Genomic DNA, 26,065 nt, shown 5'->3' with positions numbered 1-26,065 from the left:
GGGACTGAGGTCCTTCCAATGATTTGGAAGTAACCAGAGACTTGAATTGAGTGGCAGTGTATTTCATCACTGCTACAAGTCTCAACCAAGAACTTTGCAATTGTTGTATGTATTTGATCCCTTTAATCAATTTTAACTCTCATCTATTTTTCTTCTTTTTATGAATAGCCCTTTAGATTTTAGATACTAAAGGAGATTGGCAACAGCGTGATATTTGCGTAAGATCTGATTTGTACATTTACCTCGGTTGTGTGGCTGGTACTTTGGGAACAAGAGAACCTTTAATTGGGGACACTGGTTTTCATAACCACACATCTCTATAAGGAGTCCTACTGGTGGTGATACAGAGGAACTGGGTGTCACATTATTGACTTGAACTGGGACTGTGTCAAGGTTCCTTCCCCACTCTGAACTCTAGGGTACAGATGTGGGGACATGCATGAAAAACCCCCTAAGCTTATTTTTAACAGCTTAGGTTAAAACTTCCCCAAGGTACAAATTATTTTACCTTTTGTCCCTGGACCTTATTGCTGCCTCCACCAAGCATCTAACAAAAATAACAGGGAAAGAGCCCACTTGGAAACGTCTTTCCCCCCAAAATCCCCCTCCAAGCCCTACACCCCCTTTCCTGGGGAAGGCTTGATAAAAGTCCTCACCAATTTGCATAGGTGAACACAGACCCAAACTCTTGGATATTAAGAACAATGAAAAAGCAATCAGGTTCTAAAAGAAGAATTTTAATTAATTAAAGAAAAAGTAAAAGAATCACCCCTGTAAAACCAGGATGGTAAATACCTTACAGGGTAATCAGATTCAAAACATAGAGAATCCCTCTAGGCAAAACCTTAAGTTACAAAAAGACACAAAAACAGGAATATCCATTCCATTCAGCACAACTTATTGTATCAGCCACTTAAACAAAACAGAATCTAACGCATATCTAACTAGATTGCTTATTAACTCTTTACAGGAGTTCTGACCTGCATTCCTGCTCTGGTCCCGGCAAAAGCAACACACAGATAGAGAGAACCTTTGTTCCCCCCCCCTCCCCAGCTTTGAAAGTATCTTGTCTCCTCATTGGTCATTTTGGTCAGGTGCCAGCGAGGTTATCTTAGCTTCTTAACCCTTTACAGGTGAAAGGGTTTTTCCTCTGGCCAGGAGGGATTTAAAGGTGTTTACCCTTCCCTTTATATTTATGACAGACCGTATAGAACATGGTTGCAACCAACGTGCTGTAGTGGCACCAAATCTTGTCTAAAGTGGGTCAAATGAGGTGTCTAAGACAAGGTTATGGTTTGCAGGTTATGATTATGCTGTCTATATGTGTGTATCATTTTTGTAGTTGAAGTTACTTCCCGAAAGTGGGTAAAAAACCCTATGCGACAGACACTGGCACAGAGATGCAAGGTCCAGATGGGGCTGTATCCCCATGGCACGGACTGTAGTACCCAGACAAGGTGGTGTCAGCTCTGCCTAGCCTGCTTGATGGCCCATTGAGGACCACCAGCTATACAACTGACCATTGAGAGAAGGCAGACACGCCTTGTGACTCAGCAAGGTATGCAGGGACATGCCTATGGACAGAACTCTGAGGTTTTTCCAGGCCGTGTGATGGACAGCTTGTCTTTGGGGCAAAGAAAGAAAGACCACATGGCAAGAGAATATAAAAAGCTGCTGCAGCTCCCCCATCTTGTCTTGCAGGGCGACCTGGAGCTCTGCGTGGCGTGTGTCACACCAGCACATCCCTGTTGGTCCCTTTGGCTTCTGCAGAATTGAGGTTTCACTATAGGCAGACTGAGCTCCCAGCCATTCTGGGTGAGAAGCTCCTGTTCTGAGTGTGACCCACAGCCGGGCTGGGTCTGCAGACAGCCAGGGCTGACACTCAGCTTGTGTAAATGGGTAGAGCTCTGCATCAGTGGGGCTCCAGCTGGATCAAAAGGGGGGCAGGATCAAGGGCTAATTTAAGACAAGATTTAACAAGTGGGTTTGCCAAGCACCAGGTGGGAGAAGAGGGAAGAGTGAGGGGCGGGTCGACACTGGCAAGCTCATGCAGTTACACAGGCCCCAGGAGCCCCATCTTGTCTTCAATCCTGCTTCATACCTCTGGAGGGACTTTGCTACACTGAAGGTTTGAATCAAGGACTGATGACCCATCCCAGCTGTGGATGTACTCCAGAGACTTGCTTTGGGAGCTCTTCTGATCTTCCAGCTGTTGAACCAGCCCATTCATCCCACAAGCATTCCAGGAGGGAGGGGGAGGGGGAAAGCCACTTCACAGGTATTCACAGAGGGAGAGGAGACAAAAGGTGGGGGGGTGTAACAGACCTTTTGAGCATACAGGTTATACATAGCATAGCCATACAGAGCATACAGATCACTGCTGCTCCTACAACAGATCCCTTTCAGCCAAGCGCAAACAGGGCAGCGAATGCTGGGTCATGATTTTTCTTGGGTGTCAGCAAACAGAGGGGGTTACTTCAGTGCTGTCCCTTTCAAAATCCCCCAGTTTCAACCAGCTAACCATGAGCGACATCAGCCTCTTGAGAGTAAGAAAGCAAGAAAGGGAGAGCATGCTGCAGGACTGTGGGCAGAAACCTGGACCTTATGCTGCTATGGTCTGTGCTGCAATGATGCCAGACCATTTGCTACTGGCTTGGCATGGCAAAGTGTCCTACCGCAGAGGACAGAACAAGGCAGCCCTCCCCAGAAACCTTCTGCGAAGGATTTCCGAGGACTTCCAGGAGATCTTTATGGAGATGTCCATGGAGGATTCCTGGTCCATTCCCAGACACATTAACAGACTGTTCCGGGGATGCTGAGAACCCACTGAGTAGCTGTGCTGGCCGCGACCGGATCCAAATGGTTAAGGGCAGACCAAACATTAAACATGATTGCATCTAACCCCTGCAGTGTTATTACAAGTGTGCACTCACCAGAGGTGCCTTCCCCGGGATCAGGGTCTGGTATCAATGGGTCCTGGGAGGGTATCAGCTCAAGAGTGAGGAAGAATTCCTCCTGGCTGTCGGGGAGTGTCAAGGTTCCTTCCCCACTCTGAACTCTAGGGTACAGATGTGGGGACCTGCATGAAAAACCCCCTAAGCTTATTTTTAACAGCTTAGGTTAAAACTTCCCCAAGGTACAGACTATTTTACCTTTTGTCCTTGGACCTTATTTGCTGCCACCACCAAGTGTCTAACAAATATAACAGGGAAAGAGCCCGCTTGGAAACGCCTTTTCCCACAAAATCCTCCCAAACCCTACACCCCCTTTCCTGGGGAAGGCTTGATAAAAATCCTCACCAATTTGCATAGGTGAACACAGACCCAAACCCTTGGATCTTAAGAACAATGAAAAAGCAATCAGGTTCTTAAAAGAAGAATTTTAATTAATTAAAGAAAAAGTAAAAGAATCACCTCTGTAAAATCAGGGTGGTAAATACCTTACAGGGTAATCAGATTCAAAACATAGAGAATCCCTCTAGGCAAAACCTTAAGTTACAAAAAGGCACAAAAACAGGAATATCCATTCCATTCAGCACAACTTATTTTCTCAGCCAATTAAACAAACAGAATCTAATGCATATCTAGCTAGATTACTTACTAAATTCTAAGACTCCATTCCTGCTCTGGTCCCGGCAAAAGCATCACCCAGCCGGAGAGAGACTTTGTTTCTCCCCCCCTCCAGCTTTGAAAGTATCTTGTCTCCTCATTGGTCATTTTGGTCAGGTGCCAGCAAGGTTATCCTAGCTTCTTAACCCTTTACAGGTGAAAGGGTTTTTCCTCTGGCCAGGAGGGATTTAAAGGTGTTTACCCTTCCCTTTATATTTATGACAGGGAGAACGGAGCCTCCACTTGCCAGCTGAGCATTCTCCTCCTCCTCCTCGTCCACAAAGTCCTCCTCACTGTTGGCCGAGGCTGCCGCCTTGGAAGTATCCATGGACAGTGACGGGGCACTGGTCGGGTCCCCCCCTAGAATGGCATGCAGCTGCTCATGGAAGCAGCATGTCTGGGGCTCTGACCTGGAGCGACCATTTGCCGCCTATGTCTTTTGGTACGCTTGCCTGAGCTCCTTAATTTTCACATGGCACTGCTGTGTGTTCCTATTGTAGCCTTTATCCACCATGCCCTGTGTGATTTTGGCATAGATGTCAGCGTTTCTTCTGCTGGATCAGAGTTCTGCCTGCACGGATTCTTCTCCCCATACGGCAATCAGATCCAGTGTCTCTCGTTCGCTCCATGCTGGAGCTCGTTTGCAATTCTGGGACTGCATGGTCACCTGTGCTGCTGAGCTCGCCACGCTGACCAAACAGGAAATGAAACTCAGAAGTTCCCGGGGCTTTTCCTGTGTACCTGGCTGAGTGCAGCAGAGTTGAAAATGCTGTCCAGAGCCGGCACATTGGGGCATGCTGGGACAGCTCCCGGAGGCCATGACCATTCACTTTCAAAGAAGTGTCTACACTATGCCAAACTGGACCCAGGAAGATTGAATTTAGCGCTACTCCTCTTGTCAGGGAGGAGTACAGCAGTTGATATTAAGCACCCTTTAGGTCAGTGGAACGGGCTTGGTAGTGTAGACACGTGCATTATAAATTCAACCTAACGTGGCTTACTTTGACCTAATCTCATAGTGTAGACCAGGCCTTAGGTTCAGAGAAGGGGATTCACAGCCCCTAAATGAACCCTTAGGAGCCACTTGGGGGCCTCAGGCCGAGGATTTGGGGTCCCCTGCTAGCCCATTTCTCCCAAGGAGGCTGAACAAGGCCGTTAGAGCCCCTGGACAGTGACAGAGGGAGATGGAGGCATTGTGACAACCCAGTCTCCTGGCCTGGGGAAGAGACAGGAGGTGAATTTGACACAGTTTGTTTCTGTCAGGAGAAGTCCACCCTCTGAAGCACTTACAGTGAAACCCTGTGGAGACCAGCTGCTGTGAAAGTGTGTGCCCAGGTCTGTCAAGTACAGTGACCAAGGGCCATTGCCTCAGATTTTGTAGGGCAGTGAGAAATCCAGTGTAGAAGTTAAGACAAGGTCCCTTCTCCGCACGCCCCTGTACAAAGGATCAGATAACACAGCGGATTCCCAGGTATTTCCATTCAGTCACTGCAGGGCTGTCAGGTGTTACCCTCTGTTACAGCCTTGTTTGCTTCTGGGGAAGGCCAGTCATTGCCACAAAAAGGAAAAGGATTAGTGATCCTATTCTTGACATGATATCCTCCGTCTGTATGAAATTCAGGTTCTAATATCAGTTGTTAGCCATAAACTAGCAGCTAAGCAAATAGGAGGTTACCATGTTTGTGTAAGATAGGTGATCTCCCTGGCCCTTGTCTAAACCAAGGGCCGTTAACCTCCTGTTTCAGTATTTTTATTTTGCAAGAGTTTTATGGCAATTTATTTAGATAAGCGCAAACAAGCAAATAAAGAACGAGCACAAGGCGAAACCATTCACATGATCAGAAATCCATCTGCCGGGTGTGCGAGATAGCAGAGAAACACTGCTGGCCAAGCAAAGTGAGGCCCCGCATGCAAATTGACGGTCTTTCTTTGCTTGTCTGTTTGTCCTACACAGAGGGGAAACTGTCGCAGAGGCGCAGGAAGCTCTCTTCATCCTGGGGAGAACCCGTCACCATCACCAATAAGGTATCAGCCGTGGAGACTTAGACTGTTCTTAGCAAGAGTCTTCTCTAAAGCCCATTGAAAGAAATGGAAAGTGACTTGCAGTAGGCCCCCATCCTGCCCACATGTACCTCGCTGTGGGACTGGAGCCACAGTAATGATGGGCCTGACCCTAGAGCCTGGAGGGAGAAACAGAGCAGAGAGTGAGCACCATCGTCCCAGACAGGGACCAGCAGGGATCTTTCATCCTCACCCCGAGGCCCTGCAGAGCCCTGCAGAGACCAAGAGCTGGGAATCTGTAAATATGCCATTTTATGCAACTAAATAATTGTGTAAGAACTGACTGAACCCAGCACATAGCTGCAAATGACACACACTGTATTGGCCTCCATGTCCCCTGGGTCTGAACTCACCCAAATCTGTGGTCGTTCAGGGCGCGCTGCAGGCCCAGCTCTTCAGGGGGTGGCTGCAGAGGCAGCTATTCTTTGGGTGATGGACACAAGAAATGGGGAGTTTGCAGAAGGGGGTGTTTGCTTGTCAGACAGTTGCAGATCATTGATTCATTAACTTGGTTTCCTTTGAAATCAGTGATTTTCCAAATGGAAATGCTCCCAGCTCCCTCAGATGACAAGGCAAACCCCAGACTGCAAAAATAATAACTGAGCAGGAAGCCAGGCAAACAAGCATATGAACAATGGGCACTCCTCCCCCCCATCCCCTGCAGACCACAGGGTCCTGTCTCAGCCCTTGGCCACACAAGCCAGCTGGTCCCTTACGGGCTGCCTGCTTCCTGCTGCCAGGTGACATGCTTTTCTCCAGACCACACGGGTCACCTGTTCCTTTCTCTGAGCCACATGGCTCAAGTGACCAATGACAAGGAAGGTGACCAAACACAAAGCAGGAGGAAGAGGAGGATGGTGAGGCTAGTGCTAAAATCCCCTGTCCAGGGACATGGTTAAAGCAGGTCAATGGCTTGTGTTGCATGATTTGTATTTCCATGCAGAGCTGGTTGGGGTCATTACGTCTTTTGGGGGGTTGGTGAGATAAACCCAAAGTGCAGATTCTCTGACAAATCCTCAGGGACCGAGTCACCGACCACATCGCCGAGAAAGGGCCAATCTGGGGCCTGTTGACATTCCCAAACAACTCACTCAAGGGACTTCAGGTATTACTGAGAAGCAGCGAAAGTTGCCAGTGTCTGGGAATGGGGTGAGGCAGAGTGGAGTCTCTGGCTGTGCTGGCATCCTTGGCAGCATCTTTCCTGGGGATTCAGCCATCAGGGCCAGTAACTGAAGCAAACCCCTAGTGCTGGCCAGGAGTGGTGCCATGTGCGTGGGTGGAGATTCACCTCGCTTGGAACCAGCTTTGCCTTCCTGCCCTAGGGGATTGAACCAGTGCAGCTACACCAGTTGTAGGCCATTGATGGCTGAACTGGGGTGAATCCAAGTATAGACCAGGCCTTAGTGAAACATGAGATCAGGATGGAGACGGACCAGAGTGTGCATCCAGAGTGAGGGCTTCTCAGCACAGGCAAAAATGATGGATGGATTTTGATACAAACTAGAGACCCCTTGGTCCTCTTCCCTTTAACTATCAACTGTACTTGGCTTTCGCTTTCTCAGCTGGCTCAGCTCCTTTTCCTGGGGAAAAGGAATGGGAGAGGGACCCCACGGGAGAACACTGGAAGCACTGGAACACTGGAATGTTTGTTCTCACCTTGATCTATCAGTCCTTCAGCCCTCATATCGATTGCACTGATCACAACACGTCTTCCATTCTTCTCTTATTCTGGCCTTCCTTCTCCACGTACGGCATGCCTTTTCACAGTGAAATCTTCCCATCTCTTTGGAGGTTGGCTGAATGGTCATTTCAGTTCCCGTGGGTACCACTCAGTGACAGCTGCAGTCCATCGATTGCCAGTGAGCCTAGCGATATGTCCGGCCCATCACATTGTACTGTACCTGTTTTCAACAGCGACATCCTGCACACCACTTTGCTGTCTGATCACTTCATTTGTTATAAAGTGATTAAAGTTGTGTAAGTGTCATATCCCCCAATCCAAACCATTACAAGCTAGGTAATGCCAAGTTACAGGACACCTCTGATTTATATATTCATAGATTTAAAGGCCAGAAGGGGCCATTAGATCATCTAGTCTTACCCCGTGTGTAACACAGGCAAGAAAGTGTCATCCATTACTCTGGTATTGGGCACAATAACTTGTGTCTGACTAAAGCATCTTACAGAAAGGTGTCCAGGCTGCCTTTCTGGGATCCACCACTTCCCTTGGTAGTTTTTCCAATGATTAATGACCCTCACTGTTAAATGAGTGTGCTTTATTTCTAATAGGAATTTGTCTAGCTTCAGCTTCTAGCCTTTGGTTCTTGTTGTGCCTTTCTTGGCTAGATTAAATAGCTGTCTAGGACCTGCTGTTTTCTCCTCCTCTTGATCATCATTTTGACAAGCTAAACAGATCGAGCTCTTTGTGTCTCTCACTGTCAGGCATTTTCTCCAGCCCTTGAATCATTTTTGTGGCTCTTTTCTGCACCTTCTTCAATTTTTCAACATCCCTTTTAAACTGTGGACATGAGAACTGCACTCAACATTGTAAGGTTGGTCTCACCGATGCCATAGACAGAGGTAAAAAAACCTCCCTACTCCCATTCCAACTTCCCTCTCTATACAGGATCACCTTAACCCTTTTTGTCCCAACATTGCACTGGGCGCTCGTGTTCAGGTGCTTGTCCATTATGACCCCTGAACTGTTTCCAGAGTCATTGCTGTCTAGTAACGTGTGGAGTGGGATTTGAATCCACACCCCCATTCAGGGAATGCTTATCTGTATTATACTGGTTTCAGAGTAGCAGCCGTGTTAGTCTGTATTCGCAAAAAGAAAAGGAGTATTTGTGGCACCTTAGAGACTAACCAATTTATTTGAGCATAAGCTTTCATGAGCCACAGCTCACTTCATCAGATGTATAAAAGTGGAAAATGCAGTGAGGATGTTTTTATACATACGGACCATGAAAAAATGGGTGTTTATCACTTCAAAAGGTTTTCTCTCCCCACCCCACTCTCCTGCTGGTAATAGCTTATCTAAAGTGATCACTCTCCTTACAATGTGTATGATAATCAAGGTGGGCCACTTCCAGCACAAATCCAGGGTTTAACAAGAACCTCTGAGGAACGGGGAGGAGGGAGCTAGGAAAAAACAAGGGGAAATAGGTTACCTTGCATAATGACTTAGCCGTTCCCAGTCTCTATTCAAGCCTAAGTTAATTGTATCTAATTTGCAAATGAATTCCAATTCGGCAGTCTCTCGTTGGACTCTGGTTTTGAAGTTTTTCTGTTGTAATATCGCAACTTTCATGTCTGTAATCGCGTGACCAGAGAGATTGAAGTGTTCTCCGACTGGTTTAAGAACGTTATAATTCTTGACATCTGATTTGTGTCCATTTATTCTTTTACGTAGAGACTGTCCAGTTTGACCAAAGTACATGGCAGAGGGGCATTGCTTGCACGTGATGGCATATATCACGTTGGTAGATGTGCAGGTGAACGAGCCTCTGATAGTGTGGCTGATGTGATTAGGCCCTGTGATGGTTTCCCCTGAATAGATATGTGGGCACAGTTGGCAACGGGCTTTGTTGCAAGGATAGGTTCCTGGGTTAGTGGTTCTGTTGTGTGGTATGTAGTTGCTGGTGAGTATTTGCTTCAGGTTGTGGGGTTGTCTGTAGGCAAGGACTGGCCTGTCTCCCATGATTTGTGAGAGTGATGGGTCCTCCTTCAGGATAGGTTGTAGATCCTTGATAATGCGTTGGAGAGGTTTTAGTTGGGGGCTGAAGGTGATGGCTAGTGGTGTTCTGTTATTTTCTTTGTTGGGCCTGTCCTGTGTGACTTCTGGGTACTCGTCTGGCTCTGTCAATCTGTTTCTTCACTTCAGCAGGTGGGTATTGTAGTTGTAAGAATGCTTGATAGAGATCTTGTAGGTGTTTGTCTCTGTCTGAGGGGTTGGAGCAAATACGGTTGTATTGTAGAGCTTGGCTGTAGACAATGGACCGTGTGGTGTGGTCTGGGTGAAAGCTGAAGGCATGTAGGTAGGAATAGCGGTCAGTAGGTTTCCGGTATAGGGTGGTGTTTATGTGACCATCGCTTATTAGCACCGTAGTGTCCAGGAAGTGGATCTCTTGTGTGGACTGATCCAGGCTGAGGTTAATGGTGGGATGGAAATTGTTGAAATCATGGTGGAATTCCTCAAGGGCTTCTCTTCCATGGGTCCAGATGATGAAGATGTCATCAATATAGCTCAAGTAGAGTAGGGGCATTAGGGGACGAGAGCTGAGGAAGCGTTATTCTAAGTCAGCCATAAAAATGTTGGCATACTGTGGGGCCATGTGGGTACCCATAGCAGTGCCGCTGATTTGAAGGTATACATTGTCCCCAAATGTGAAATAGTTATGGGTGAGGACAAAGTCACAAAGTTCAGCCACCAGTTTTGCCGTGACATTATCGGGGGTAGTGTTCCTGACGGCTTGTAGTCCATCTTTGTGTGGAATGTTGGTGTAGAGTGCTTCTACATCCATAGTGGCCAGGATGGTATTTTCAGGAAGATCACCGATGGATTGTAGTTTCCTTAGGAAGTCAGTGGTGTCTCGAAGATAGCTGGGAGTGCTGGTAGCGTAGGGCTTGAGGAGGGAGTCTACATAGCCAGACAATCCTGCTGTCAGGGTGCCAATGCCTGAGATAATGGGGCGCCCAGGATTTCCAGGTTTATGGATCTTGGGTAGTAGATAGAATATCCCAGGTCGGGGGTCCAGGGGTGTGTCTGTGCGGATTTGATCTTGTGCTTTTTCAGGGAGTTTCTTGAGCAAATTCTGTGGTTTCTTTTGGTAACCCTCAGTGGGATCAGAGGGTAATGGCTTGTAGAAAGTGGTGTTGGAGAGCTGCCGAGTAGCCTCTTGTTCATATTCCGACCTATTCATGATGACAACAGCACCTCCTTTGTCAGCCTTTTTGATTATGATGTCAGAGTTGCTTCTGAGGCTGTGGATGGCATTGTGTTCTGCACGGCTGAGGTTGTGGGGCAAGTGATGCTGCTTTTCCACAATTTCAGCCCGTGCACGTCGGCGGAAGCACTCTATGTAGAAGTCCAGTCTGCTGTCTCGGCCTTCAGGAGGAGTCCACCTAGAATCCTTCTTTTTGTAGTGTTGGTAGGAAGGTCTATGTGGATTAGTATGTTGTTCAGAGGAGTGTTGGAAATATTCCTTGAGTCGGAGACGTCGAAAATAGGATTCTAGGTCACCACAGAACTGTATCATGTAAAAGAATAAATGGACACAAATCAGAGGTCAAGAATTATAACGTTCTTAAACCAGTCGGAGAACACTTCAATCTCTCTGGTCACGCGATTACAGACATGAAAGTTGCGATATTACAACAGAAAAACTTCAAAACCAGAGTCCAACGAGAGACTGCCGAATTGGAATTCATTTGCAAATTAGATACAATTAACTTAGGCTTGAACAGAGACTGGGAATGGCTAAGTCATTATGCAAGGTAACCTATTTCCCCTTGTTTTTTCCTAGCTCCCTCCTCCCCGTTCCTCAGACATTCTTGTTAAAGTGATAAACACTTCTTTTGAAGTGATAAACACCTATTTTTTCATGGTCTGTATGTATAAAAACATCCTCACTGCATTTTCCACTTTTATACATCTGATGAAGTGAGCTGTGGCTCATGAAAGCTTATGCTCAAATAAATTGGTTAGTCTCTAAGGTGCCACAAATAGTCCTCTTCTTTCTGTATTATACTGTTCAGCCACGAGGTGACACTGAGTGTAAAATACCTCATTTAAATGCATCTCAGCCAGATCTGGCAGAACATTAAAAGGATCTTATGATGAACACATCTAGTGTGTATACGGAAGCTCTGTAGCCAATCCCAATCTGGTACAGGAACATGGTAGGGACCAGAACACCCGGCAAGGGGAAAACAGAACCTTGCATCCTGACACCCACCGCTAGCCCCTCCATAATGCCCACACAGCATATTTGCACTGACAGAGCCAGACTCTGCATGGTCCCAGCTCCAGACACACACAGCATATTAACCTCCTCACAGAACAATCCAAATCCTTTATCACAACCCCAGCAACACCAGCCCTGACCTGTGTGCCCAGACGCAGTGTGCAGCAGGATGTGTGTTTGTCGGAGAAAGGTGAGGCCATTGCTAAGGTTCTGCACTGAATGAGATCAGCTCCCTGTCCCACAACACAAGAACTGGGGGCATTTGATTAATGTGAAAGGAGGCAAATTCTAAACTGATCAAAGGAAATACTTTTACACACATGGTACAAGTAGCCTGAGGAACTCATTGCTGCTGGGTCTTTCTGAGGCCAAGGGCTCGGGCAGAGATTAGCTAGCTACATGGAGAACAAGAACAGCCAGAGTTAGGGTAGGAAATATGACCAAGGGATATGTACATCTGTATCAGATTATGGGTTCCAACCATGTTCTACTGTGCATGGAAATATCAGCATTGTGAGTGCCTTCGCCAGGCAGCCTGTAGTGTTGTGTTCCATACAGCTGACCCTGCCCCAAAAAGATGTATGACACTTGGTGAAGGACAGTCAGCAGGAGCCATGGGGAGTAATCAGGGGTTCAGCCCCATGGAACGATGCACTTTCTCCCCAAGGGCCTGCCCGGGGAGTGGGACATTAATGACCGCAGGAGGCTGGAGTGTCTCACATGAGCACGTGGTTCAGAGACACAGACCGTAGTTATGTGTGGGGTTCTGCTTTGTGCAGGGGGAAAGGATGGGTGATGCTGCAACATGGAATGATGTAAGGACTCGCTGGAGAGACAGGGCAGGCAGGGCTGGGAGATGCTGACAAGCCTCAGGCTCACCGGCTGGCTGTGGTCGGCCAGGGGTGTGCGTGTCTCAGGAATTTCATTGTTTTTGAAGATCTGTAACTCTTGAAGGCTTTAACAGTGGCTGATAACTAATAATTGATAAATAATAACTTTGTCAATAATCAATTAACTGATCACCAATAACTGGTAGATTAAAATTGTGGTTATAGTTTAGTCAGAGAGGGGTTCTCTCGAGTCCTGTTTAGTTTAACAACAACAAATCTCAGATGTCAGCTTTCTTTGGATGTGTTGATCAGTTAGTAAAGACACCACTTCCACAGAGAGGCATACAGTTACCCACAGTTGTGCAAGACCTGCCCTGTAGTTGTCTGACCGTCTGTGTCTAGTCTGTAGATAGTCTTCATTCCCCATAATGTCCGAGAATAATTATACTCTTTTTTGCCTTTGTTTATCATTTTATTTTGTCTCTTTTCCTTCCCTCTCACACATACGTCTCCTTATTTTAGGTTATTTCTTAACACAGTTTGCAGTTAAGATTGCCAATCTCTCTATAACAGCACGTTTAAAAAATACACCAGTTTCATAAACAAAATTCCATTCCTAAAGCTATCTTTGTCTTAACTGCAGAGCATCATGGGAGTCTTGCTCCCAGCCAAGTATAAGCTATGTCTACACATAGGCCAAGTATACACTACAGACTAACTTCAGGATAAATGTGTTGCTCAGAGGTATGACAAATCCATCCCCCCGAGCGAAGCAGTTATACTGACCTATCCGCCGGTGTAGATAGCGCTATACATAAGCGCGGACTTCTGCTGGTGCTTGTGGGTGCTCGACCCCCCTCTGCCCCCGGCCCTGCCCCGACTCCACCCCTTCCCCGCCCCGCCCCCAATCCAACCCCTTCACCAAAGTTCCTGCCCCAACTCCACCCCATCCCGGTCCCTATTCCAACCCCTTCCCCAAATCCCCGCTCAGGCCCCACCTCCTCCCCTGAGCGCACCGTGTTCCCGCTCCTCCCCCGTCCCTCCCAGAGCTCGTTACGCCGCCAAACAGCTGTTTCACAGCGGCAAGCGCTGGGAGGTAGGCAGAGAAGCGGGGTCGTGGTGTGCTCGGGGAGGAGGCAGAGGTGAGGTGGGGCAGGGAGGGGAACTTGGCTGCCGGTGGATGCAGAGCACCCACCCATTTTCCCTATGGGTGCTCCAGCCTTGGAGCACCCATGGAGTCGGCGCCTATGGCGCTATATTGACGGGAGGGCTTCTCCTGTCGACATAGCTACCACCTCTTGCGAAGGTGGATTAACTACACTGATGGGAGATGCTCTCCCACTGGCATAGTAGCATCTTCACTGAATCCCGTACAGTGGCACAGCTGCGCTGGTGCAGGATTTTAAGTGTAGACTTGCCCATAAACTGTTACAGTGGCGCAGCCACACTGTTGCAGCGGTAGTGCTTCAGTGTAAACACTACTCACACGGACGGGAGAGCTTCTCCGGTCAGCACAGGAGTTCCAGCTCCCCGAGAGGTGGTATCTAGGTCGACAGGGCAATTCTCCTGTCGACCCAGCACTGTCTACAATAGGGGGTAGGTTGGTTTAACTACTTCACTCAGGGATGTGGCTTTTTCACCCCCCATGAGAGACGAAGCTATACTGAAGTACATTCCTTGTGTAGACCACCTAAGAAATTCCTTGCCTGAGCCTATGTGCCCTGCTTTCCTGCCATATTGTCCCTGAAGGTGTTAAACCAGAAGCCAGAGTGCCCAAAGCTAAGGCGTTGCTCTGAGGGTGTGTGTATATGATGGGGGCTCAGGGAGGCTCAAATGAATACTGGTTATGGGATCCAGGACAGCTGGACCATGGACCCTCAGGTCCCAAGGTAGGATATCAGACAAGAAGGCTGAGTAAGACCCAGAGCTAGGAGCAGTGACTGGACTCTATCCAGACCCAGCTGGCTTGGGAGCATAGGGACCCAGAGGTGGGGCCATTCACACCAGACTGGGGACTGCAGAGAGGGCCGAGGGGCCAGGTTGTAAAATGAGAGATTAAAAAAATAATCAGGAGATCTGGCAGGGAACTAAACCCTCCTGCTTCCAGGTGCACAACCCCCAACTTCTAACTCTTGGGGGCCAGGAGGGAAGCTCCCAGGGGCAGGTGACCCCCCTATAGCCCCACTGCACCTTCCTCTGGAGCAGCTGGTGCTGGCTACAATCAGAGACAGGAGACGGGGCTGGTGGAGCCCTGGTCTGGTCGGATTGGGCAATTCCCGTGTAACTGTGTACCAGACTCCAAAGGCAGCAGGGCCTCCTGGGGCCGTGAGCTATGTGGGTGGGTGTTGCTTTAGAAGACCGCGTTCCCAGAACATCATTCTCATGCCATGTGCATAGAACTGGGCTGGCTGGGACGGTGCTGCCCACTAGGAGCTATGGCGTAGGCAGGGGGTTGCCTGTGTGTTCTGGTCTCTGTTGATGGGGTGGTTGGTTTCTGTGGTGAGTAGCTTAGGGCAGTTTGGGAGTCTCTTGTTTGGGTGACTGTGTGTTCATTCTCGGGCTGTATTCTCAGGGTACGTCTACACAGCAAAAAGCAAAAAACCCGCGGTTTGAGTCTCAGAGCCTGGGTCAACTGACTCAGGCTTGTGGGGCTCAGGCTGCGGGGCTAAAAATAGCCATGTCGACATTTGGGCTCAGGCTGGAACCCAGGCTCTGAAACCTGGTGACGGGAGGAGGGCTCAGAGCTTGGGCTCCAGCCCGAGCCCCAGCATCCACACGGCTATTTCTAGCCCTGCAGCCGAAGCCCACAAGCCAGAGTCAGTTCACCCAGGCTCTGAGACTCACTGCCCCAAGGGTTTTAGTTCTGTGTTGACGTAGCCTCAGGGTGTTTGTCTATCTGGGCCGAGGCTGTCTGTGAGGAGGTGTATAGCACTCACCGCTGGGTGATCAGGGTAGGTCAGTGGGGGTGGTATGAACAATTACTCCTTAAATGGCTGTGGGGAACTGACCAGGCACCTCGACACTCCCTTCCAGATGGGCCAGGACTCTGGTTTGTTGCAGCTGTAGTGGTTTTGCACAGACACTAACATTTGGCCCAGGGGTAGATGGAGAACATACAGGGGGAACTGGGCTCCACTGAACACACGTCCAACCAAAGGAGTCAGCTATTGCAGAGAACCTGCAGCTGTAGAGAGGGAATGAGCTGCTCACCCCTTTCACTGTCTTCAGCTCCAAATTTGTAATGCAAAACCTTTTTTCCTCAAAAAATGCAGATCCAGGTCAACCAAAACAATTGGTGAATTTGAGCTGCTTTTGTCTAATTGTTTCAGTCAAAATAAAATTGGGGTGGGGGGGGGGAGAAATGTCAGAACCGTTTCTTCTGGGCATTTTTGGGAAACTACATATTTCGACTTTTTGTTTTGTAAATACATTTTGTTTCAGATTTCCCTTCAATGTTATTTAAATAAAAACCTTTTCAAGGCTTTTAAAATCTTTTCAATTGAAATGAAACATTTTGTTCAATAAGAAAACATTTTGCAACATGTAGTTTCACCAAAAAATGTGAAACATTTTCATTTGGAGTTGACCCCAAATCAGTCCCACACCCCAGATTTGTTGGGCTTTCACCTGAATTGAATATTTGCACAGCCCTCGTAATGGCCTGCATCGCCCCTGTTCAAGGGCCATGGGTGCATGGCCCAGCACAGACCTTGGGAAGGCCCTGGCAGGAAGCCCACAGATTGCTCAGCCCGAGAGGGTTAGTGGAGGTGGCTCTCCGAGGAACGGTATAAGTAGCAGCTGCAAAGGGACTGGCTCTGACACTGTGAGCCATGGGGCCCCTCGCACTGCTGGGCTTTGCCTCGCTCTGGGCTGGGCAGGCGCTGGCTGAAGTGGTCCCCACTTTCAGTAACTGCGCACACTATTTCTACAGAGGAATTGAGCCCAAAGGGTTTGACACTAGAAAGAGAGTTAAGATTTGCCAGAAATATGAAGGAATATATCATTTTGCAACCTTTTACGACACGAGCAGCCGAATCCCAGTTTGGTCAGCTTACACTATGACTGAAGGAAATTGCACAGATGCACCCGCAACGTGGATGGTGGAGCCGCAGGTCAGTCTCTCCTGTCTGAATCTCTTTGGTCTCATCTAGGCACCACGACAGGAAACTCTGATGGCTCTGCCCAAGCACCACAGCCCACTGGGAGTACGGGTGGCACGGGGACCCCTCCCATGCCCTAGGTATGGAGTCCTGAGGCTCCTTTCTTCCCTCCCTGAGTGCCCTTTCAGGAGAAGCAAGGTCCCCTTTTCAATGCAGAGAGGTTGGGGTGGTGGCTGTGTGCCCCAAGTACTTAACCAGCAGCTAGGGTGTCTCTACTTTGGTGGGGGGCCAGGCCCACTGCCCTCTGGGCACACACAGAGATCTCTGCTGGGAGGGTTTGGCAGGGCTCCAGGGCACTAGGGCTGGAAGTTAACTCCCCTTGCATTGTATGGGACAGCTGCCCTGCTCATAGCTATACTCTCAGGCTCTCTGCAGACTCAGGCAGGCGTCACTGTGTCAGTCACATTCGAGTCACATTTTCAAGCTTTTCTGTGCAACCACAAGAGCTAGAGACTTCTTTTTTTAAATGCAAGCTGAGATTCTGCCATGGTCCCAAGGAACCAGAGCCCGCACATGGGCATAGAGCTCCTCTGCCTGAATCCAGCCCGGAGTGAGGCCTTCCCCAGAGTCCAGGAGAGCCCTAGGGCTGGATGTACAAAGGGGACTTCGACTCAGCATTGCAATATCAAGCTTTTATGTTCCTTGCAGCCTAGTGGAATCCAACACAGTGAGGCGTGCAGGCTCCCGAACACTGCATGGGGAGAGATGGGTGCCTAACAATGGAATCCACAAAAAGCCACACAGCAGGAAATCACCTAAGCTAGCCAACTGGAGGTGCTGATGAGAGGAGTATGTCCTAAGCCCTGCCACTCAAAGGGACTTAGCAGCCTAAGTCTGGGCTGGAGGGAGGCATGTCCCTTTGCTCGAGATTCACAGCTGTGCACCCAGTCCTGAAGTTAGCACTTTCTCACAAAAACAGAAGAGGAGGTGACCTTTGTTAGGGGTCTTATTCCTTCACCCACTTACTTCCCTGGTCCTTCTCGCATGAACAGAGAGCAACAATACCCAGAGTCCAAAGCTGCAAACAATTCGGTGTTTATTGGGGTGAACTTCCAGCAAGCATGATTCCAGTTTCTTTCCTTAGTCTTCTCCTTCCCAGCTCTGACATCACAGAGCCTTACACCTGTGTCCCTGTTCCCATTCCTGCCCTTAGCCAAACATGATTCCAGTTTCCCCAACCCCATTCCCTGTTCTCATTTCCCCCTTTAGCAAAATATGATTCCAATTTCCTTATCCCCATTCCCTGTTCCCATTTCCCCCCGCCCACACACACACACCCCCACTCACTTCCTGATTGACTGCAGACTATATAGTAAAACTTGAGTTCTGCTTCACTATACCTTAACCAATCATTTTCCTGAAATTTAACTAACCAATCCTAACATATTGTAACATGTTTCAGAGTAGCAGCCGTGTTAGTCTGTATTCGCAAAAAGAAAAGGAGTACTTGTGGCACCTTAGAGACTAATCAATTTATTTGAGCATAAGCTTTCGTGAGCTACAGCATCCGATGAAGTGAGCTGTAGCTGACGAAAGCTCATGCTCAAATAAACTGGTTAGTCTCTAAGGTGCCACGAGTACTCCTTTTCATATTGTAACATGATTATGTAACCAATTATATCCCACCACCTTAATTAGTTTACACCCAGCAAAAATTAATTATACAGCAGACAGGAACAATCACAGAACCAGACAGAGATTCTGCAGACAAACAATAGCAAAGTGGGAACTATAATGACAAAACAATACAGAAGTGAGGATTTCACATCCCAGCTATTGATAAGTGAGTTCTTGCCAGACAGGATGCTATCAAACTAAGTTTCCTTTTACATTTTCTAGGCACTTCCCTTTCTCTGGAGGTGATAGGCACTATCAGGACAGGATTGTATTCCTAACAGCCCAATAGCACCTTCTTTCAATGTGACTAGGTTGGAATGTGAGGATGTGACCGTTCACTTCCCAGCTTATGGCTGCCTCTGTTGCTTAGCGAAAGGCCTTAGCCTAAGAACTGGGCCTCAGACTGTCACAGTAAGAGAAGGACCTTACACTGGCAGACAGTGATTTTGATTCTTTCTTTTATACCTCTATAACTACCCAAGTGATAAGAATACACCTAAATTCTTAGAGTACAGGCCTTTACAGACAGGCCTGAATATCTATATCCTAACAACCTTCCCCATCCTCAACCTTTAGTGCAGTGGGCAGATCATTCACTTCGGATGTAGGAGACTGTGGTTCAATTCCCTGCTCTGCTGGATGTGGAGAGGGGACGTGAACCTGAGTATCCTCCCTCCCAAGAGAGTGCGGAGGCCCCTGGTTACTCTGATGTGGTCTCCCTCAATCTCTCCTGTTGCAGTTCTTCCATGATGTATAAATAACTAAGCACGCATTGGAGAAGGGAGACTGGATGTTGGGCCTCTCACATGGTACTCCAACCACTGAACTAGAGAGTCAGTCTCACTCTCTCCCTGGTCTAAGGACTATTTCAGTATTTATACACAGTGGAACAGCTTCAGCAGGAGACAATGAGAGACCTGTCCATTAAAGGCCAGCCATTAATGGGGAAAGATCTCCCCAGCAGGCAGGTCTCTCGTATCTCAGGTGAATCTTTAACCATTGGGATAAAGGATATTGGGGGGAAGGCATCTCCTATTGCAGTGCCATGGTTTTGTGCAGGGCCCAATCCAGTAGGTTGCTTCTGCGCATGCCCATTGGTCCCACACGTCCCACAAGGCAGGATAGATGGGGATGCCTAGTTTGAGGATCCCACTTGGGCATAGGCAGGAGATAGGTGCCCAGGCAACAGGACTGAGACAGCAGTGCGCCTTATGCATATAAGGGCGTTCCGTGCCTATGGGTGCGGTCTCAGAGAACTGGAGAAGAGTAGACACAGGACCGATCTTTAAAAAGGGGAACCAAGAGAAGCATAGACTAACAAGCCTAAAGATACTGGAATAAATATTAAACAATCAGTTGTAAACACCTGGAGGATAACAGAGTTATAAGGAATAGCCAGCATGGATTTGTCAAGAACAAATCATGCCAGCCCAACATAATTTCCTTCCTTGACAGGGTTACTGGCCTAGTGGATGGGGGAAGTATTAGATATGATTTATCCTGATTTCAGGAAGGCTTTTGACAGTTTCCCATGACATTCTCATAAACAAAATAGGGAAATGTGGTCTACATGAAACCATCACAAGGTAGGTGCGCAAGTGGTTGAAAAAGTGTAGTGATCAATGGTTCGCTGTCAAACTGGGAGGGCATATCTAGTGGGGTCCTGACGGGGTCAGTTCTGGTTCCAGTACTATTCAATGTTTTCATTAATGACTTAAATAATGGAGTGGAGAGTATGCTTATAAAATTTGCAGATGAAACCAAGCTGGGAGGGGTTGCAAGCACTTTGGAGAACAGGAGTAGAATTCAAAACAGCCTTGACAAACTGGAGAATTGGTCTGAAATAAACAAGATGAAAATCAATAAAGACAAGTGCGAAGTGCTATGCTTAGGAAGGAAAAAACCAAAGCACAACTACAAAATAGGGAATATAACCAGCTAGGTGGTGGTACCGATGAAAAGGATCTGGGGGTGATAGTGGATCACAAATGAATATGAGTCAAAAACAATGTGATTCAGATGCAAAAAAAAGCTCATATCATTCTGGGGTGTATTAACAGGAGTGTCCTATGTAAGACAGGGGTGGTAATTGTCCCATTTCACGTGGCACTGGTGGGGCCTCAGCTGCAGCACTGTGTCCGGTCCTGGGTGCCACATTTTAGGAAAGATGTGGACAAACTGGAGAGAGTCCAGAGGAGAGCAATAAAAATGATAAATGGTTTAGCAAACCTGACATATGGGGGAAAGTTAAAAAAAGCTGGGCATGTTTAGTCTTGAGAGGAGAAGACTGATGGGCAGCTGATAACAGTCTTCAAATATGTTAAGGGCTGTTACAGAGAGGATGGTGATGAATGACTCTCCACGTCCGCTGAAGGCAGGAGAAGAATTAATGGTCTTATACTTCAACAAGGGACATTTACATTTGATATTAGTCAGAAAGTTTTTCATATCAGGGGAGTTAAGCTCTGGAATAGGTTTCCAGGGGAGGTTGTGGAATCCCATCTTTGAAGATTTTTAAGAACAGGCTGGACAAACGGGTCAGGAATGGTCTAGTTTACTTGGTCCTGCCTCAACACGTGGGGCTGGACTTGACTTCTCAAGGTCCCTTCCAGCATGACATTTCTATAATTCTGTGATTTTACCAGTGGAAATGTAAGCACCTAGGAACTTTAGGACGTACAGGGCTAGCCGAGTACAGGTTTTGAGGATCTAAATTTTCGATGTAAGTGCCTAAAGTGGTAGCTGGGTGTTTAAGTCCTTTTGTGGACCTAGCCCATGGTTCTTTTCGAAGTAGTGGACAAACACAGCCTTTTCACACCCTGTGTTGCTATTGAAATTCTTCCTCTAAAGCAAATCTGGTCTTTTAGCTACTGAATGTGCCAATCAAGCCAATGTCTCTTGACTTCTCTCTCCTCCCAGTCCTTCTGTTGTAATCAGTGTAACATTTTCCAGTGCCAGAGTATCTGGACAAGCTGGACTAGTGCCAATGTTCCTGTGCTTAAAGGCTGATGGCTGTGTGACCTACCAGGGTACAATCCAGAGTAATAAGTAACTGTGTCACCCCTGCTCACCAATCCAGGGTGCTCTTTACAAAGCTTTACTGCTGTAGCCTCCCATCTGGACCGCTCGCAAACAGCCTCCAGCATGCAAGTCACTCTCAGCTACGTCTCTGTGTGTGTGTGCGCTGCAGCCAGCCAGCCACAGCTGAGCTCCTACCAGCCTTGGTTATACTGCAGGGTGACCCCAGCACACATTTTCCCCTAGAAATTTTAAATTTTCCCCTAGAAATGTGTGTCCTGTATAACCCAGACCTCTCCTGTTCAATACAAATTATATAAACTCTGTTATTTCTTTAACAAAAATAATATGCAAACAACTAGCCAACTCAAATGGAGTTTCCCAGAGATTTCAGTTTAAACACCCTGGATTAGATCGCCCCCAGTCCAATGCTGCTTCTATTGTCCTTCATGTGCTGTAATTACGATGGGCAGAGAGAGAGAGAGAATCGTGTCTTGGGGTGTTTCCTTCTTTTTATAGTCCTGTCCACCCTTTGAGAAGAATTTCCAGCTGAGATTCAGGAGACAGTGTCTACGTGTAACGATTTTTCCTGCTGGTTTCCCCGCCTGTTTGAAATTTGAACTTTGTTTCTCTCGCTTCCTGTTTGATGAATCTGTTCACTGCTTAAATGCAACTTAAGCAGAGCACACATTTCTTTGTTTAGGACAGACTTGTATGCCAGCTTCTGTTTGGGCACAGCTGTGGTTTGGAACTCGTATTAATAACACCATCCAGGGGAATCTTATAACTTCTCGCACAATGTTGCCACACATATTTTATCAGGGCAATATTGACCAGCAACTTATGAGTTTTCAGATGATATCTTACAAGATGTACCTTGTACCATAGGCGCCGATTTCCCTCCTAGGTGGGAGGTGCTGGACACCCCCACTCCACCCCAGGGCCTGCCCCCACTCCACCTCTTCCCCCAAACCTCTGCCCCACCTCTTCCCGCCCCTGCTCCACCCCACCCCCAAAGCCCCCACCCCGCCTCTTTCCGTCTCCCTCCTGGATCTTCCTGCACGCCGTGAAATAACTGTTTGCTGTGGGCGGGAGGCACCGGGAGGGAGGAGGAGGAGTTGACCAGCGGAGCCACCGGCAGGTGAGAGGCTGTAACAATGGTGTGCTCTAGTGGGACACAGTTTAGAGCATCTACTTTAGGACAAACTGCTTAGGCCAAGGCAGTCACAGGCCAAGACTGGGGGTCCTTTACTCTTAAGGCACACCAAACTAGTCAGAGAACTTCTGTTTCACCCCATTGCCTAACAAGAAGTCATACAAGCAATTCCCTCAGATACCCCAGTGTAACGATGCTCCTTCTGGTGGGACCCAACTGAGAGCGCCCATTCAGGACAAATTGCTTAAAGCAGGGCAGTTACAGCCCAAGGCTGGGGTTTTTCCACTTCTAAGGCAAACCAAACCAGCCAGACAGAGAGGACTTTGGTTTTACCCCACGGGCTAACCACAAGTCACACAAGCAATTCCCTTAGACACTCCAGTTTCCCACTATCACCACCAGTGCCACTCGTTATGGGGACAAATGGTGATGAAAACCAATAGCCCAGTAAAAGAAAAAAGGTCCTCTCGATCCCAAAGGACCAAGCCCCAGACCCAGGTCAATACACAAGTCAGATCTTACCCACAAATCACGCTGTTTCCAGTCCTTTAGAATCTAAAATCTAAAGGTTTATTCGTAAAAGGAAAAAGATATAGACGAGAGCTAGAATTGGTTAAATGGAGTCAATTACACACAGTGATGGCAAAGTTCTTGGTTCAGGCTTGCAGCAGTGAGAGAATAAACTGCAGGTTCAAATCAAGTCTCTGGAGAACATCCACAGCGGGGATGGGTCTTTCAGTCCTTGGTTCAAAGCTTCAGTGTAGCAAAGTCCCTCCAGAGGTAAGAAGCAGGATTGAAGACAAGATGGGGGAGCTGCAGCAGCTTTTTATATTCTCTTGCCGTTCGGTCTGTCTTTCTTTGTGCCAAAGACAAGCTGTCCAACACGTGGCCTGGAAACACCTCAGAGTTCTGTCCATAGGAAGGTCCCTGCATACCTTGCTGAGTCCCAAGGCATGTCTGCCTTCTCTCAATGGGTCAGTTGTATAGCTGATGGTCCATAATGGGCCCTCAAGCAGGCTAGGCAGAGCTGACACCAACTTGTCTGGGGTGTTCCCCAGAAGCATAGCACAAGTTTGAAATACAGACAGTATAGAGCCAATAGTCATAGCTTTAACTATAAAAATGATACACACATATAGACAGCATAATCATAACCAGCAAACCATAACCTTGTCTTAGACACCTCATTTGACCCCCTTTATACAAGATGTGGTGCCACTTCAGGACTTTGGTTGCAACAATGATCTATACGGTCCCAGCTTATGTCAGTAATGTCACAAGCTGTAAATCTCATCTGAAAAGTTTTCAAAATAAATCACTGTTTAAAAATGTATAGTGTGTACCTTCTACAAATGAAACCTACATCTATCTCTGAGTTGTGAAGAATATGTATTAAGGCTGTAACAACCAACAAGAATGCACTTTGATGTAAAAAACCATGATTAAATCGAGTCTTCCTGACTAGTGATTTAAATCATGATTTAAACCAAATCCACGCTGCCCGCTGTGCTCTTGCCCCTGGCCCCTTCACTCCCCAGGAGGCCCCACAAATATGTTTGGTGCCGGGCCCACAAAAAGTTAATCCGACCCTGACAATGGGTGGGCTAGAGTTCACTGCCCTTCTCAGTGCCTAAAAGAAACTCAACTCCCATAGCAAAGTAGCTGGAGACCCAGAGTTCGGTATCTAAGGATTTTCAGCAAGGATTACACAGGGTCAGCCTCCCCACATTCAAGTCCCAAAAGAAACTAAAGAAATGAATTTAATTAAATAACTTTTTATAAATTCTTATGATGAAGAAACAAATAATAATCTAATTTTCACAGCATAACATGGCTATTTTATAACCCACTGACATTATCTTCACAGTAATACATGAACATAAATAAAGAAAACAAATTAAAATCTCAACAGTTTGTTCCCCACAGAAACACAGTGAGAAGAAACTTAAGAGTTCCCAAAAGCTTAGATTGAGTTCACCTAAGTCTCAAAGTCTTTGACCACCAAATCTGTACAATTTGCTGAGTCTAAAACAGCATTTTCCCTCCACTTGCTTGTAGGAATCTTTAGTTGGAAGCCATGCAGAGTCCTCCTCTGCTGAAATCACGGCTAGTCTGTCAGCTAAGTGATTAACCAGCCACTCAGTTAAGTCACAAGTGTAGAGATTTAAAGAAAATCCTGTTACAAGAAAATACAAAAACTGAGAATAAAATATAAATGACTCTTTCCCCATTACCACATTTAAAGAAAAGTTGGTGAATCACACTAGTTGAGAAAGTTGACTAGAACAGTTTGGCTAAAACCAAAACAACATTCAAAGCATACAATTATAGAGGAAGTTATTTTTCCCTCCCAATTTCCCCGTGCTATAATTAACATTGCCCATGTTTCCCTGTTTGTAGGGTTGCCAACTCTTCCAGCCAGACCAGGAGAGTTGCCCTTTGCAGCAATGGTGTCTGGTCTGGGAAAGTTGGCAACCCCAGCTGTTCGAGGGTTAACAATATCACTGACCTGCTGCAAAATGCTTCAGAGTTAGGGACAACAGCCTGCTGTCTGCTCCTGAGCTCGGCTTCTCCCAGCTCACACAGGACACATGACACTTAATAGCTGCCCTGACTGCTTGCCCTCATGGAGTCTGACCCCAGCAACAGACTAGAGAGAGGGCCTATTGGAGCAGACCCCAAAACTACCACACCCAATATCAGAAGCTTCTGGATGTGGAGTGCTAAATCTGCCTAGCAACAATGACCCAGGCATAACAACCCACTCCTACCTCCCCCCAATGGGTCTCTTAAAAAGAGAGATCTCCCTATTAGGCACATGGGTTACACAGGCACGCAAACAACTGTGACTCTGCCCCATAGAGGCCCCAGCAACCCTTTCCCCCATTTATGAGTGCAATATCAATAGTGTGCACCAGCGGCCACTGCATTTATGAGTCACCTCTCTGGAACTGAATGCACGGCTTTAGTCGAACCTTAGTCCAGTCCGTGCAAGTGCCCTAAAGCCGTGATCTGCACCAGGAGACACACACGCTCTGTCCTGTGCTGCTGGGAGAACTGGCCAGCACATTAAATCATTTGCTGGGCATCCTAAATTAAGCAGATAAAGCAGGAAAAGAGGGGGATTCAGAGTTGGGTGATGAAAGTACATAGAGTCAAGAGGCAGAGACTGGTTTTGCCCTTGATTCCCTGCTGCTCTGTGTCATAGACATTTTGATGCAAGTTGAATGTAAGGACTCTGGCCTTCTCTATTTCCAGCTGGCTGATTTATCAGAGGCAAACATGGAGACAGAAGGAAACCTGCTTCGAAAGCTGAAATAAAAAGGAACACTGAAAGAAAAGCAAGCCCTTAAAGAAAAACTGAAAGAAAAGCAAGCCATCGATGAAGATTATGATCACGCTATGACCGGGGACACCTGAACCCAAACGCCTTCCAGTGTGATCAAAACAGCCGAATAGCCACCTTCACGCTCACCAACGCGGTCCCCGAGGACCCCTGCTTCAATAGGGTCAATTGGTATGAGCTGGAACGAAATCTCAAGAAGCAGTTAACAAAGAGCTGCCTTAAAACGAAAAATCAGAAAGGGACACCCTTCCTAGTGACCGGAGCAGTGCCCAATGAAAAATATAAAATCCCCATTACGAAGGA

At 47.4% G+C, this 26,065-nt stretch overlaps 1 protein-coding gene and 1 long non-coding RNA gene across 3 annotated transcripts in view; one reads left to right on the top strand and one right to left on the bottom strand.

The window, feature by feature from the left end:
* Positions 1 to 26,065, bottom strand: part of LOC102945825 (zinc finger protein 436) — a 1,196,575-nt gene that overhangs the window by 536,232 nt on the left and 634,278 nt on the right. The window lies entirely within an intron of this gene.
* LOC122462990 lies at positions 16,313 to 25,734 on the top strand. Its single transcript, XR_006285913.1, has 2 exons — positions 16,313 to 16,577; positions 25,675 to 25,734. It is a non-coding gene; the product is annotated as an uncharacterized LOC122462990 (long non-coding RNA).

Source organism: Chelonia mydas, chromosome 14, assembly GCF_015237465.2.
Source record: "Chelonia mydas isolate rCheMyd1 chromosome 14, rCheMyd1.pri.v2, whole genome shotgun sequence".
Taxonomy (NCBI): Eukaryota; Metazoa; Chordata; order Testudines; family Cheloniidae; genus Chelonia; species Chelonia mydas.
Note: the sequence above shows the minus strand (reverse complement) of the source record. Positions and strands in the feature narration are given on the sequence as shown.